Source organism: Triticum urartu, chromosome 7A, assembly GCF_056163025.1.
Source record: "Triticum urartu cultivar PI428250 chromosome 7A, HENAU_Tu73, whole genome shotgun sequence".
NCBI lineage: Eukaryota > Viridiplantae > Streptophyta > Magnoliopsida > Poales > Poaceae > Triticum > Triticum urartu.
In genome coordinates this window covers 3,244,538-3,261,355 of record NC_141879.1, presented here as the reverse complement: position 1 = coordinate 3,261,355, position 16,818 = coordinate 3,244,538, and the positions used below count along the sequence as shown (strand labels likewise).

The window sequence follows — 16,818 nt, the reverse complement described above, 5'->3', positions numbered from 1 at the left end:
GTGCATATCGACCTGAGCTCGCCTGACCCCTGTCCACTGGCCTTCCTACGCAGCACTCCAGATTCTGCTCCATGGAGGAGGCGGAGAAGGGGGACATCCTCGAGCGGAACACCAAGCCGAGGCTGGACGACCATCCGGGGCCGACGGCGGCCAGCCTCTTCACCGACGATCTCATCCTGGAGATCCTCTCCCGCCTCCCGGTCAGCTCTGTGCACCGCTTCAAGTGCGTTTCCCGGTTTCCGTGCCCTGGCGCGACCTCATCGCCGACCCCGCCAACCGCATGAAGCTGCCCCAGACCCTCGCTGGCTTCCTCTACATAACCGTCCACAAGAGCGGGCATGGCCACCACTACGCGACGGCGCAGCAGCCCCGTTCGACCTCTCCCTCCCTTACCTGCACCATAGCAAGGACGAGGGCATGATCCACGTGAATGTCTGGCAATGGCCTCCTTCTCCACCGCAGCTACAAGAAAAGCAAGGTCGCCATTCGAAAGAGGATGATTTCTGTTTTGTCGTGTGCAATCCCATCACACGGAGGTGGGTGGAGCTGCCCCCGCTGCCCCCCCAAAAGATATAGCCATACCATAGGCCTGGCTCTCGATCCGGCGACGGCCAACATACTTAGCCGTACCACAGGCCTGGCTTTCGATCCCGCCGAATAATCCCATTTCCATGTTCTTCAATTTGAGCAGACCGTTCAGGAACCCTACGTCACAGGAGTGAACATTTACTCGTCGTGGACACGAGCCTGGACTCATAGGGATTGTGAGACGGCTGAGAAAGTGAAGCTATTCTTAGGGAGTAGATGCGTCTATGTTGGTGGCATGCTCTACCTGATGGGCAGCCTTAAACGCAATGGCAGTCATCTCTTGCCGGGGTGGACATGGAGGGCAAAGTGTGGAAGACCATCAGTTTGCCGTTCGGCCGAAGGTTTGGTACAATTGGATCGTCGCAGGGGTGCTTACACTACGCTGTAGCTTCCCACGATGATAACAATAAAATCTGTGGGTTAGAACTATGGTGCCTCAAGGATTAGGATAGTAAAGAATTGGTCCTGAAGCATACTGTGTGCTTCCCTAATCTTATGAGCCTGCCTGGGAAGCAGTACAGGGCGGAAGAGATTCATCCAGATTGCGACACCATTTTCCTCGTCTCATGTTTAGGTGATACCTTGGTAGCATATGATATGCAGCATCAGAAAGTTGGATGTGTCCTTGATCTTGAGAAGAGAAACACACAACTATTTCTACCCTATGCTCCTCTCTACTCAGAGTCACTAGCAGATGCAGATGGACAGTAGTTTTTTTACCTTAAAATCACCCTTGTGCTTCCTTCAAGATTTGGCTCTTTTGTCGGCTGAAGTATTTGCCTGTGTACTTTGGAATCTGCTTGAATCATGTGGCTCTATTGGCTGGTGCTTACACTCCTGCCTTCTTGATTTCCAGAGAAAATCCCTGGTAAACCTACAGTTTTACTCTTGTTCATGTTTGCCCAGCACTGGCTGCTGCTCTTGACGTGCATGTGTTAATCAGTTATTATGATTATCCTGAATTCTAGCTAGTGCAGATTGTGAACCTGGTATTCTACTAAAATGTGAATCAGACTGGTTACTCGTGTGATGTCTAGTTGACCTTATTCATTCAGTATTTTGGTAAAACACTGCCTTGGAGCAGGTTCTTTTTATTTATATTTGTTCTGGCTAATGAATTCAGTAGAGCTTTGATGGAAAGTTTAGAAACAGCCAATGGTAAGTCGTGGTTATGGCTGTTGCCTGTGGAGTTGATCTCTCTGCCAGTTCAATGAAGCTTCACCTTCATTCTCTGCAATGCATAACAACTTTGTTTACAATCTTATTTCACAGTAAGAGAATGAATGCAACCTTATTTCTGCTTGTAATCTTATTTCACAGTAAGAGAATAAATGCAATTTTATTTCTGCGTTTCAGCCACCATAGTGCTGTCCATGCATTTATCTTAACTTGTCAGGCCGGTTAGCTTATAATTTTCTGACCTCATTTTGGCAGAGCTTGTGTAAGTTAGTGAAAGTGCGACTTTGTTTATCAATTGATTATTTCTGCACCTGTCTTACGATTCTGTCTGGTATCAACTGGATGAATTCAAGTAGATATATTACCTTTTGTCAGAAAAATGGCAACTCTCTCAGATTGATGATTTCTTGCGAACATTTTTGATGTTTTGTTTTCATGTTGAGATATGCACTTGGATATTTTGGCTGCCCGATGATTACCGTCGTTTTCATTAAGACGGGAAATCTGAATGCAATTCCCTGTTGAAGCCTGCTTGTCCGGCCGCTCTGGTTGATGGCTATTTAGCATGTTGCTGCTGTTGTTGCTTCTGCTCCTACTAGTACTTCCACCACCACCACCAGCATGTTTCTCAGAATTGCAACTTTACAGGGCTCACTGTTTTTTTCATTCACTCTGAACACTCTGCTTTATCATCTGCATTGGATCAGAGAGAGCATCTTAGTCTCAGTAACAAATCTCCACCGAATCAAGGCTTTGCTCTACTTCACCTACCCGATCGCCTCGCGACGGGGCAGCGATCGATTTGCTTGTAGTGGCGGACAGGTGTAATATGGAAGGTTGAGGGTGATCTGTGAGTGGGAGCTGTGCAATCACATCTGCAAAAGCTTTCCAAATTCCAAATCCCCACTGTCCAAAAGCTTTTGATCACCAACCTTGAAGATATGTACCCCCATCCAAACATTCCAGCAGTCATCATGAATCATTAATTGTAAGCAGGAACGAACACAACTGAATACACACCCCAAGTTTCTGCCATTTATTCCAAGTTTTTGATGCAAAGCAGATGCAGCTTAGCTTCACCAGCTATATCTCTCTTGAAAAAAAAAATCATCTTCCAAGCTCGCGGAGCTCCTGCGCCAGCTCCTCCACCTCCCGCCACGAGCTGCCACCTTCTCGCACCGCCGCCGCTGCCTCCTCGACCAGCTCCTTGGTTCGGGCGGCCACGTCGCCCAACTCCCCGTCCCACTCCTTCCCCACGACTGTCGATTCGAGCACGCGAACCAGCCCGTCGGTGCTCGGTGCCATCTTAACCCCGCCCCAAAAAACCGGCACGGCAGCGCGCAGCCCGTCCACGAGAAGCCGGGCATTCACAAACTGGTCGGCAGTCATCGGCCATGCTAGAATGGTCACCCCGGCCGCCACTGACTCCAGCACCGAGTTCCACCTGCAGTGCGTCACAAACCAACCCACCGCCCGGTGTCGTAGTGCGTTCACCAGCGGCGCCCATCCACGGATCACCGTGCCCCTGCCGCCCGACACAGCACGCTCCTCGAACCCGTTCGGGAGCGTCACAGCCGGACAAACTGCCCACACGAACGCCACACCCGTCCGCTCCAGGGCAGTAGCCACCGCCGCCGCATGACCTGGCTGCAGCACCGCCGCATGACCTGGCTGCAGCATAGCCATGCTCCCGAAGCTGATATGTAGATGACGGATTTGTCGTCCTCGAACTTATCGAGCCAAGCACAGAGGTTGGCCATGGTTACCGCCGTCTCTCCACCGTGGTTTTCCGTGGCATCGGCCTCTGGCGCCAATGGTCCTACCGCACACATGCGCCGGAAGCCCATGTCAGCGAGAGGCACTTCCATGTCTGTCCCTCGAGCCACCGGAATGTGCTACACACGAACACCGAGCAATCCGGGTTCTAGAGGAAGTTGCTCCTCATCCCCTCTGCCACCTCGTCGCCCTCCTTGTAGGTCCGGTACATCAACGAGAGCTGCCGCCTCGGGTACACCGGGACGCTCGGGAGATTTGGGAATGGAATCGGGCACTCGTCGTCGTTCTCGTCCTCGCGTCTGGGCAGCTGACGCAGGAGCGAGTGGAGCACGGCGGCGCCGTAGAGGGCGCAGCACGAGAAGGTGATGCGAGGTAGGCCGAGCTCGGCGGCGAGCGGCTGCGTCCAGCCAAGAAGCCGGAGAGTATGGCAACGATGCGGTCGGGGCTGAAGGAGCGGGCGCGCACCCTGGAACTGAGCGGACCGCGGAGCCCCGTGAAGGCGACGATGAGCGTGCCCATGAGAGCGGGCGGGCATCCCTTGGCGCTCTCGACGCCGGCAGGGAAGGCCAGGTGGGTTAGAAACAGGAGAGTGACCGCGCGGATGGCGCCGCCCAGGAGGCGGGCGAGGAGCGGGCCAGTGACGGGGTAAGAACGACGGTGAGGCGAAGTCCATGGGCCGCGAGGAGGCCTGTGAGATCAAGGAGCGGGATCATGTGGCCCTGTGCCGGGAACGGGACGACTAGGACGTGAGGCGCTGGAGCGGCGGCGGCGGCGGCCATCGCTATGGTGGCAATGGTGAATTATGTGTTCGATCAGCTTAATTTTGCTTTCCCAAGCGCAGGATGTCGCACGAGTATGTAGTCGTGATGATCCGGCTCTGATAAGTCATAAGTAGATTAGTTAGTAGTTAACACGTCGCTTGTTTCCGTCATTTTCATGGCCTATAGCCCCATGTTAAGTTGTCTCCCAATTATTTTCATCTTCGGTCGCCACCCCTGACCCTACGGTGATAGCTTCACATGGTGCACCAGATGACAAGTCAAATGGTCCCCCTATCTAAAATAAGTGTGGTGGTTTTAGTTCAAATTTGAACAGTTCAAACCACTACACTTATTTTGGATCAGAGGGACCATTGACTGTCTGTGAATTTACGAGAGCAACAAACATATTTGACTGGGAACCAAAATCCTAGTCTGTGGCAGAAGCTAACAGTTGCGATTGCTGATGAGCACGATTACTAATAGTTGTGGAGGAAGAACATATAAAATTGCTCTTGAGTTTTTACATATACCACGATGACAGCATACACAAAGCACAGGCACAGGTAGCCTGAGTATACAGTGCATGTGATCAAGCAAAAAACTGAATCTCACTAAATAAGCTGTCATCTCTTCTATTAGGAATTTTGTATCAAGTTTCGATTGCTTACAACATGTGCTATGTGGTTCCATTTGAAATGCTTCAACCGAATCCCAGTAAGCACCTTCTCTTGAAAAGGCTCCCTTCAAGTAGTTGGGGCAGCCTGCAATATGTAATTTCTCGACGGCTAGGAGCTGCTGCAGGAGTCCCTCCGGTAGTACTCCCTTCATTTTTATGTAGTCCGCGTATTAGCTTTGGTAAAAGTCAAGCTTTATAAACTTTGATCAAGCTTATAAAAATATATTAACATAAGCAATAACAAATCAATACAATTAGATTTATTATTGAATGTACTTTCACATCATATAGATTTGTTATCATGAATGTTTATATTATTTTTTATAAACTTGGTCAAACTTTATGAAATTTGACTTCAGTCAAACTCTAATATGCAGTAAATAAAAATGGAGGGAGTATCTTTAACCTTGGGCGATGGTAAATAGTTAGCTTCTTGAGCTATGGGAATGATAGAGTGGCGGGCGTGGCGACGACGGTGAGGTGGAGGCCGCGGGCCGCGAGGAAGCCTACGAGATCGAGGAGCGGGATCATGTGGCCCTGCGCCGGGAACGGGACGACCAGGACGTGGGGCACCAGAGCGGCGGCCATCGCTATTGTGGCAGTGGTGGTGCATTATGTGTTCAATCAGCTCAATTTTGCTTTGCCAAGCGCAGGATATCGCACCAAAGATCTATATAACGTAGTAGTTTTTATTCATTGATCATAGTCGGAATACATATGGATACAATTTAGGTCTGAGTGTCAAGGAGTCACACATAGCGTACAAAAAAAGTCATAAAGTATGATTTGCGAGACTATGTGTCTCGATATTCAAATCACGTCCCTCGAAGATGAAGGAGCAAGTTGTGAACTAATTAGCTGTCGCGATGATCTCTCTAACGATACCCGCATATGATCCTCCCATGCCTTTGTTGATGTTCGTGTCAACTTCTTGGAAGTCCGACGCTATTATAACATGTGAATATGTGATTTATCCAGGTCCAAGGCAATAGAAAGAGCCTCTCAGCAAGCAAGTGCCTCGAGCGTAGCCGGGTCAGTTACACATGCGCACTTGTGAGCTGAAGCACACATGTCCAGCGGCCGGTAGCACCGAGCGCGTGCGTACTGATCTGGTCGCAAGTGTTGCCTGAGGTTTGTTAGGCATACGTTCACCCAGCTCCCTTATATAGCTGATCACAAAATGGTGCGTTGAGTGAGGAGACTGGAAGGTATGTTCATGGAGCGTTTTTCTGCGTGCGTGCTACACAGCCCACAGGGTGACCACAACCCTGATAAGAGGGAATGTTGCCAAGAATCTTTTGAACCGCAAATTCCACAAGTTGACTTAGTTGACATATTTCGGTGACGCAGTAAATTAGCAGAGGGAAGAGATTGCTGTACTAATCTCCAAAGAAATATCTTAACTTTGGATGGCACTTGAGTTTTCCACAGGCTAGTTCACGCCTTTTCTGCATCTGAATTTGACGAATCACCGCGTCCACCTGGCCATGCTTCACGCCTCAGCTTTGTGGGAACAAGCATTTTGTACGCCGACCGGACACTGAAAATTCGGTTCTTCTCATGTATCCACGACCAAAAGTCATCCACCTATCTGGTACACAATGGTATTGTTGCAATCGCTTGGGCATCAGTGGGCCAAAAAAATTCATCTTACTTTTCCGTCTCCCATTTCAGTATAACGTATAGTAATTATATGTATTGATGATCCGACTCTCATAAATAGATTAGTAGTTAACATGTCGCTTGTTTTGGTCGTTTTCAGGGCATATAGCCCCATATTGTTTTGTCTCCCAATTATTTTCATCTTGCGTTGCCACACCAGACCCTATGGTGATAGCTACATATTTTTTATTATTTTTTCCTTCACAAAAAAAGCTGCACATATTTTTTAGAATGAAGGAACAACATTTAAAATCCAGTTTTATATAAATAAACATTTGTTTAATATGAGATGAATCATTACAGTGTACAATTATCAATTGTGTGTACGTGTGCTTTTTATATATACTGATCTGATTGCATACATGTGTCACTAAATAGTGCTCTTGAACTGGAGCACCTGACCCTATGGTGATAGCACTAGTAGAAAAAGGGTCAAACGTGAAGCACATTAGTGCCGGTTTGTATTTGAGCCGGCACTAATGTATACATTAGTGCCGGTTCCAACGGCTAGCCGGGCCGCTTTCATTAGTACCGGTTCGTGGCGAACCTTTAGCACCGGTTCCACGAACCGGTACTAATGAGAGTGGTGGCAGGATGTTGTCAGAATGGGGCCCCTCCAGCCCCTTTAGTACCGGTTCTTGGCACAAACCGGTACTAAAGGTCGTCCTACACAAACCCTTCGTCCACCCGAGCTCGCTCTGTTCTTCCCCTTTCCCCTCTCCTCTTTGTTCTTCCCCTCTTCCTCTCGAGCTCATCACACATTTTGCCCAAAATTTGTCAAGATTTGAAGGCCCCCATCCATTCAAATGATCACAAAGGTTAGCAACTTTGTCCTTTCATCTCTCATTGCTAGATTAGCTCTTGCAATGCTTTATATAGTGATTAATTTGTGAGTTTAGTAATTTGGGAGGATATATATATGTGCTAGTATTTGATTTATATGCAATTTGAGGTCAAAAATAACACTTAGTTTGCATATGTAGGTGTGGTTTACTTAGTGCCTTCTAAATCTCCATCGTAGCCACCGTCGATCGCCCGCACCGTCCCGTCGCCGACACCACCTTGTGGTGAGCCTCTTGTTCGTGAAATTTTATATAAAAATTGATGTTTGTGTGATTTGGATATATAGTTACTCGTATAATTATCTTACCCGTACGTTGTTTGTTATACATATAGTGCCATGGTTTTGATATCCGTCCCCGTCGGCCCTAGTCCTTGTTATGATTCGGATGTGGTATGTATATTCTCTTTTAAAACTAGTTGCATTTCGTGTTTATGACAAATTATGCCCATCAAGTTGACATAGAAATTTTTTCTAGGAGGTATGTGAACCGGAAATTCCAACCGACCCTATTGCCGAGAGGTTAAATTTAGTTGAAAGAGAAAACGAGTACTTGAAAGAAAAATTGAAAAGAATTGAGGGGGAGAAGATGGAATTGGAGTTGCATGTTGCCGATGTCGTCGATGATCACAAGATGAAGATGGAGAAAATGCGCTTGAAGATTAGAAAGATTAGAAAATATGCCATCGATAGTGAGGCTTGGTATCATTATGCTGTTGGATCCATTGTTACCTTAGTTGCGATCTTGATCGTATTTGTTGTTGCATTTAAATGCTTTAGCTAGAGAGTTATTTGTTTGTTGCATTTAAGTGTTGTATGAACTTTATGTATGAATTTGTATTAATTTGTTCTATTCGGTGTTGTGTAATGAAGATGAGCCGGCAATGGATGTACGATGACCGATGCTCTCCCCAGTTTGTTGAGGGCGTGCATACTTTTCTGCTTGCGGCTGAGACAAACAAGCGGGCGGATGGTTTTATGCCTTGTCCATGTGCTCGCTGTAAGAATGGTCACAATTACTCTACGTCAAGAACCATTCACGTCCACCTGTTTAAGTCCGGTTTCATGCCCCATTATAATGTTTGGACCAAGCACGGAGAAAAAGGGGTTATGATGGAAGACAATGAAGAAGAAGAGGACGACGACAGCTATCCTGGCCATGGGTTCCCTGAATACGATGATACAACAATGGGGGAAGAAGCTGAGCCGGTAATGCGGGAAGAAGCTGAGCCGGCAATGCGGGAAGAAGCTGAAGAAGAGGCATCAGATGAGCCCATTGATGATCTAGGTCGGGCCATTGCCGATGCAAAGAGAAACTGCGCAAGTGATTTGGAGAAGAAGAAGTTGCAGCGCATGTTAGAGGATCACAAAAAATTGTTGTACCCGAATTGCGTAGGTGACAAGAAAACGCTAGGCACCACACTGGAATTGCTGCAATGAAAGGCAGAGAATGGTGTATCTGACAAGGGATTTGGAAAGTTGCTGGTAATGATAAAGGATATGCTTCCAAAGGACAACGAATTGCCCGAGAGTACGTACGAAGCAAGGAAGGCTGTCTGCCCTCTAGGGTTAGAGGTGCAGAAAATACATGCATGCCCTAATGATTGCATCCTCTACTGCGATGAGTACGAGGATTTGAACGCTTGCCCGGTATGTGGTGCATTGCGCTATAAGATCAGCCGCGATGACCCTGGTGATGTCGAGGACCGGTGCCCCAGGAAGAAGATTCCTGCCAAGGTGATGTGGTATGCTCCTATAATACCACGGTTGAAACGTTTGTTCCAAAACAAAGAGCATGCCAAGGCGATGCGATGGCACAGAGAAGACCGTAAGAAAGACGGAAAGTTGAGAGTACCCGCTCACGGGTCGCAGTGGAGAAAAATCGAAAGAAAGTACGGGAAGGAGTTTGCAGATGACGCAAGGAGCATATGGTTTGGTCTAAGCGCAGATGGCATTAATCCTTTTGGGGAGCAGAGCAGCAACCATAGCACCTGGCCTGTGACTCTATGTTTGTATAACCTTCCTCCTTGGTTGTGCATGAAGCGGAAGTTCATTATGATGCCAGTGCTCATCCAAGGCCCTAAGCAACCCGGCAACGACATTGATGTGTACCTAAGGCCATTAGTTGAAGAACTCTTACAACTGTGGAATGGAACAGGTGTACGTGCGTGGGATGAGCACATGGGGGAAGAATTTGACCTAAAGGCGTTGCTGTTCATGAGCATCAATGATTGGCCTGCTCTCAGTAACCTTTCAGGACAGACAAACAAGGGATACCGCGCATGCACGCACTGTTTGGACGATACCGACAGTATATATTTGGCTAATAAGAATGTGTACCTGGGACATCGTCGATTTCTTCCGAGCAGGCATCCCGTAAGAAAGAAAGGCAAGCATTTCAAAGGTGAGGCGGATCACCGGACGAAGCCTCGCCATCGTACTAGTGCTGATGTACATGATATGGTCAAGGATTTGAAGGTGGTCTTTGGAAAGGGTCCTGGTGGACAACCTGTTCCGAATGACGCTGACGGACGCGCACCCATGTGGAAGAAGAAATCTATATTTTGGAACCTGCCCTATTGGAAAGACCTCGAGGTCCGCTCCGCAATCGACGTGATGCATGTGACGAAGAATCTTTGTGTGACCCTGCTTGGCTTCTTGGGCGTGTATGGGAAGACAAAAGATACACCTGAGGCACGGGAGGACCAGCAACGTATGCACGGAAAAGACGGCATACATCAGGGTCATGCAAGCTACGCTCTTACCAAAGAAGAGAAGGAAATCTTCTTTGAATGCCTGCTCAGTATTAAGGTACCGTCTGGCTTCTCGTCGAATATAAAGGGAATAATAAACATGGTAGAGAAAAAGTTCCAGAACCTAAAGTCTCATGACTGCGATGTGATTATGACGCAACTACTTCCGGTTGCATTGAGGGGGCTTCTACCGGAAAACGTCCGATTAGCCATTGTGAAGCTATGTGCATTCCTCAATGCAATCTCTCAGAAGGTGATCGATCCAGAAATCGTACCAAGGCTAAGGAGTGATGTGGCGCAATGTCTTGTTAGTTTCGAGCTGGTGTTCCCACCATCCTTCTTCAACATCATGACGCACGTCCTAGTTCACCTATGCGAAGAGATTAACATTTTGGGTCCTGTATTTCTACACAATATGTTCCCCTTTGAGAGGTTCATGGGAGTCTTAAAGAAATATGTTCATAACCGTGCTAGGCCAGAAGGAAGCATCTCCAAGGGCCGTCAAAATGAGGAGGTCATTGAGTTTTGTATTGACTTTATTCCTGACCTTAAGCCGATTGGTGTTCCTGAATCGCGGCATAAGGGCAGACTGGATGGAAAAGGCACGCTAGGAGGGGAACAAATAATATGTATGGACGGACATTCTCTCACTGAAGCACACTACACAGTTCTACAGAATTCCGCCTTGGTGGCTCCGTATATGGATGAACACAAGAATTTGCTACGCTCCAAACACCCGGAGCGGTCTGATGACTGGATTACACGTGAACAAACCAGGAGTTTCGCTAGCTGGTTGCAAGCACATACCATGCATGACACCTCTATTGAAGATGACCTGTACTTGCTGTCCCAGTTACCATCTTCGAATATAATGACTTTCAAAGGGTACGAGATAAATGGTAATACATTTTACACGATCGCCCAAGATAAGAAGAGCACCAACCAAAACAGTGGTGTCCGCTTTGATGCAGAAACCAAGACGGGAAAGGAAACATATTATGGTTATATACAGGACATATGGGAACTTGACTATCGAAGTGGTTTGAAGGTCCCTTTGTTTCGGTGCAAATGGGTCAATATGACACGAGGCGGGGTAACGGAAGACCCGCAGTGCGGAATGACAACAGTGGATCTCAACAATCTTGCGTATGCAGACGAACCATTCGTCCTAGCCAATGATGTGGCACAGGTTTTCTATGTGAAGGACATGTCTACCAAGCCAAGAAAAAGAAAAGATAAGGAAGCGAATGCATCGTACGATGAGCCAAAGCGGCACATAGTTCTTTCTGGGAAGAGAAACATCATGGGAGTGGATGACAAGACAGACAAGTCAGAAGATTATGAAAAGTTTGATGAAATTGCTCCATTCACAGTGAATATTGACCCGAGCATCCCGTTAAATGATGAAGATTTTCCATGGCCACGACGCAAAGGGACACACGCGAAGAAAAAGTTTCACACCCAAAGATCTGGGATGTGATCGGCTTAACTATCATCACTTTCTTCTGTGTTTCACACCCAGGAGGGAATCTCTGTAATAGTTAGGGTAGCTAGTTATGTGTTTTGGCATTTGAAACGCGAAGAAATTTTATGTGCAAGCAAATTCTTTCATGCATTTACTGATTTTTTTCAGCTAAATGACCCTGAAATTGAAAAGCATTTCAAATGAACTCAGAAAAGGATGAAAGTTGGCATGGTATCATAATTTCACCCACATAGCATGTGCAAAAAAGTAGAGAGGGTTACCGCAAAAACTGGATGCACTTCGTGTACAAAATGGACAATCTGTTTCGAAGTATCATGGTTTCGGACGAAAACTCATCCGTTACAAAGGCATTTCATTTTTTAAATAACCTAAGCATTACCAAATTGAATATAATGATAAAACACACTAATATTAAACATAAGAAAAAAGAATCACTGAAAAATCTATTTTCAAAGTTAAGTCCCGGTTCAGCCCATTAGTCCCGGTTCAGTCTAGAACCGGGACCAATGTGGGCATTGGTCCCGGTTCATGAGCCCAGGGGGCCGGCCGGGCCACGTGGGCCATTGGTCCCGTTCGTCTGGACCTTTTGGTCCCGGTTGGTGGGACGAACCGGGACCAATGGGCCTCGCTCCTGGCCCACCACCATTGGTCCCGGTTGGTGGCTTGAACCGGGACCAAAGGCTTCCGTTTAGTCCCGGTTCATGTCATCAACCGGGACCAATGAGGTGCCTATATATACCCCCTCGCGCAAGAGCAGAGCACAGTGCTCTGTTTTTTCTGGCCGAGGGGGAGAGGGCTTTGTGGTGCTCTAGCTCACCTCCTATGCACATGAGGTGTTCGATGGAATGCCCGAGCCACACTACTTAAGCTTTCTCCTCTCGAAGCTCGACCTCCAAGCTCCATTTTCCTAGAGATTTGTCTAGATTTAGCGGTCCGTCACACCCCGTCCTCGTCTTCACCGTCGTCGATCACCCGCGCCGATCTCATCACCGACACCACCGTGGTGAGCCTCTTGTTCTTATCTTCTTTCTGAAAGGAAAAATATTCTTACTTGTATGTTTAGATAGATACTTGTATCATTTTCTTACATTTATTATTGCATCTTATATAGTGCAATGGTTTTGGTATCCACCCCCGTCGGCCCTCGTCCTGTCTATGATTCGGATTTGCTATGTATATTATCTTTATAACTATTGCTTCATTTATTGTTTATGAAAATTATGCCGACCAACGTGACATAGATTTTATTTATATAGGATGTATGTGAATCGGAAATGCCAACCGACCCTATTGTCGAGAGGTTAAATTTAGTTGAAGAAGAAAACAATTTGTTGAAGGAAAAAATAAAAATAATTGAGGAGGAGAAGATGATATTGGAGTTGCATGTTGCGGATGTGGTCGATGATCACAAGATCAAGATGGATGCAATGCGCTTGAAGATTAGAAAGATTAGAAAATATGCCATTCATACCGAGGCTTGGTATCATTATGCCGTTGGATCAATTGTTACCTTGGTTGCGATTATGATCGCATTTGTTTTCGCATTGAAATGTTTTACATAGTTTCAATGTATGGTTTAATTAATTAGATGCTCTGGAGAGCTATATGTTGTTAGATGAGAACTATGTATGCACTTTGGTTTTAATGTGATGATGAACTTCTATTAATTTGGACACTTAATTATATATAATGCACGTAGATGAACCGGCAATGGATGTACAGTGACAAACACACCCGCGAGTACATTAAGGGCGTGCATGAGTTTCTCGATGCGGCTGAGGCAAACAAGCAGAATGGTTTTATGTGTTGTCCATGCACTGAATGTGGGAATACGAGGTCTTACTCTAACCGGAAAATCCTTCACTCCCACCTGCTTTACAAGGGTTTCATGCCACACTATAATGTTTGGACGAGGCACGGAGAAATAGGGGTTATGATGGAAGACGACGAAGAAGAAGAGTACGATGACAACTATGTGCCCCCTGAATACAGTGATGCTGCAACGGGGGGAGCTGGTGAAGATCAAGAGGAACAAGACGATGTGCCCAATGATGCTGCCACGGGTGAAGCTGCTGAAGATCAAGAGGAACCAGACGATGTGCCCGATGATGATGATCTCCGCCGGGTCATTGTCGATGCAAGGACGCAATGCGAAAGTCAAAAGGAGAAGCTGAAGTTCGATCGCATGTTAGAGGATCACAAAAAAGGGTTATACCCCAATTGCGAAGATGGAAACACAAAGCTCGGTACCGTACTGGAATTGCTGCAGTGGAAGGCAGAGAATGCTGTGGCTGACAAAGGATTTGAGAAGCTACTGAAAATATTGAAGAAGAAGCTTCCAAAGGATAACGAATTGCCCCACAGTACATACGCAGCAAAGAAGGTCGTATGCCCTCTAGGATTGGAGGTGGAGAAGATACATGCATGCCCTAATGACTGCATCCTCTACCGCGGTGCATACAAGGATCTGAACGCATGCCCGGTATGCGGTGCGTTGCGGTATAAGATCAGACGAGATGACCCTAGTGATGTTGACGGAGAGCCCCTCAGGAAGAGGGTTCCTGCGAAGGTGATGTGGTATGCTCCTATAATACCACGGTTGAAACGTCTGTTCAGAAACGAAGAGCATGCCAAGTTGATGCGATGGCACAGTGAGAACCGAAAGAAAGATGGGAAGTTGAGAGCACCCGCTGACGGGTCGCAGTGGAGAAAAATCGAGAGAAAGTACTGGGATGAGTTTGCAAAGGACCCAAGGAATGCATGGTTTGCTTTAAGCGCGGATGACATTAATCCTTTCGGGGAGCAGAGCAGCAATCACAGCACCTGGCCCGTGACTCTATGTATGTATAACCTTCCTCCTTGGATGTGCATGAAGCGGAAGTTCATTATGATGCCAGTTCTCATCCAAGGCTCTAAGCAACCCGGCAACGAAATTGATGTGTACCTAAGGCCATTAGTTGAAGAACTCTTACAACTGTGGAATGGAAACGGTGTACGTACGTGGGATGAGCACAGACAGGAGGAATTTAACCTTAAGGCGTTGCTGTTCGTGAGCATCAACGATTGGCCCGCTCTCAGTAACCTTTCAGGACAGACAAACAAAGGATACCACACATGCACGCACTGTATAGATGACACTGAAAGTATATACCTGGAAAAATGTAGGAAGAATGTGTACCTGGGCCATCGTCGATTTATTCCGACCAACCATCAATGTCGAAAGAAAGGCAAGCATTTCAAAGGCGAGGCAGATCACCGGAAGAAGCCCACCATGCACACCGGTGATCACGTGCTTGCTATGGTCAATGATTTACACTACGTAATCTTTGGAAAGGGTCCCGGTGGACTAGCTGTTCCGAATGACGCTGAGGGACACGCACCCATGTGGAAGAAGAAATCTATATTTTGGGACCTACCCTACTGGAAAGACCTAGAGGTCCGCTAGGCTTCTTGGGCGTGTATGGGAAGACAAAAGATACACCTGAGGCACGGGAGGACCTGCAATGTTTGCACGAAAAAGACGGCATGCCTCCGAAGCAGTATAAAGGTCCTGCCAGCTACGCTCTTACGAAAGAAGAGAAAGAAATCTTCTTTGAATGCCTGCTCAGTATGAAGGTCACGACTGGCTTCTCGTCGAATATAAAGGGAATAATAAATATGCCAGAGAAAAAGTTTCAGAACCTAAAGTCTCATGACTGCCACGTGATTATGACGCAACTACTTCCGGTTGCATTGAGGGGGCTTCTACCGGAAAACGTCCGATTAGCCATTGTGAAGCTATGTGCATTCCTCAATGCAATCTCTCAGAAGGTGATCGATCCAGAAATCGTACCAAGGCTAAGGAGTGATGTGGCGCAATGTCTTGTTAGTTTCGAGCTGGTGTTCCCACCATCCTTCTTCAATATCATGACACACGTCCTAGTTCATCTAGTCGATGAGATTGTCATCCTGGGGCCCGTATTTCTACACAATATGTTCCCCTTTGAGAGGTTCATGGGAGTCCTAAAGAAATATGTCCGTAACCGCGCTAGGCCAGAAGGAAGCATCTCCATGGGCCATCAAATAGAGGATGTTATCGGGTTTTGTGTTGACTTCATTCCTGGCCTTAACAAGATAGGTCTCCCTAAATCGCGGTATGAGGGGAGACTGACTGGAAAAGGCACTCTTGGAAGAGACTCAATAATATGCAGGGATGGATACTCTTGGTCTCAAGCACACTACACAGTTCTACAGAACTCTACCTTGGTGACCCCGTATGTCGATGAACACAAGAATAGTCTGCACTCCAAACTCCCGGAGCAGTGCGACGACTGGATTACATGTGAACACATCAGGACTTTCAGCAGTTGGTTGGAAACACGTCTCAGAGGTGACAACACTGTTTGTGATGGGCTGTACTTGTTGTCCAGGGGACCATCTTTGACTTTATTGACTTACAAAGGATACGAGATAAATGGGAATACATTTTACATGATCACCCAAGACCAAAAGAGCACCAACCAAAACAGCGGTGTCCGCTTTGATGCAGCAACCGAGAGCGGAAAGGACACATATTATGGTTACATAGTGGACATATGGGAACTTGACTACGGACAAGATTTTAAGGTCACTTTGTTTAATTGCAAATGGGTCAATCTGTTAGGCGGCGGGGTACAGGTAGACCCACAGTACGGAATGACAACAGTGGATCTGAAAAATCTTGGGTACACTGACGAACCGTTCGTCCTAGCCAATGATGTGGCACAGGTTATCTATGTGAAGGACATGTCTACCAAACCGAGAAAAAGAAAAGATAAGGAAGCGAATACATCATACGATGAGCCAAAGCGCCACATAGTTCTTTCAGGAAAAAGGGACATCCTGGGAGTAGATGGCAAGACAGACATGTCTGAAGATTATGAAAAGTTTCATGAAATTCCTCCCTTCAATGTCAAGGCTGACCCAAGCATCCTGATAAACAATGAAGATTATCCATGGTTACGGCGCAATAAGCAAATGACACAAGCGAAGAAAAAGTGAGGACTTTCTCCCGCAACTATTATGATGATACCATGCCAAATTTTCAGAGTTCATTTTGAAATGCTTTCCAATTTCAG

General features: G+C 46.8%; 1 pseudogene; it reads right to left on the bottom strand.

The window, feature by feature from the left end:
- Positions 1–2,627: 2,627 nt before the first annotated feature.
- Positions 2,628–4,377, bottom strand: LOC125523175 (flavonol 3-O-glucosyltransferase UGT89B1-like; annotated as a pseudogene).
- Positions 4,378–16,818: the final 12,441 nt, after the last annotated feature.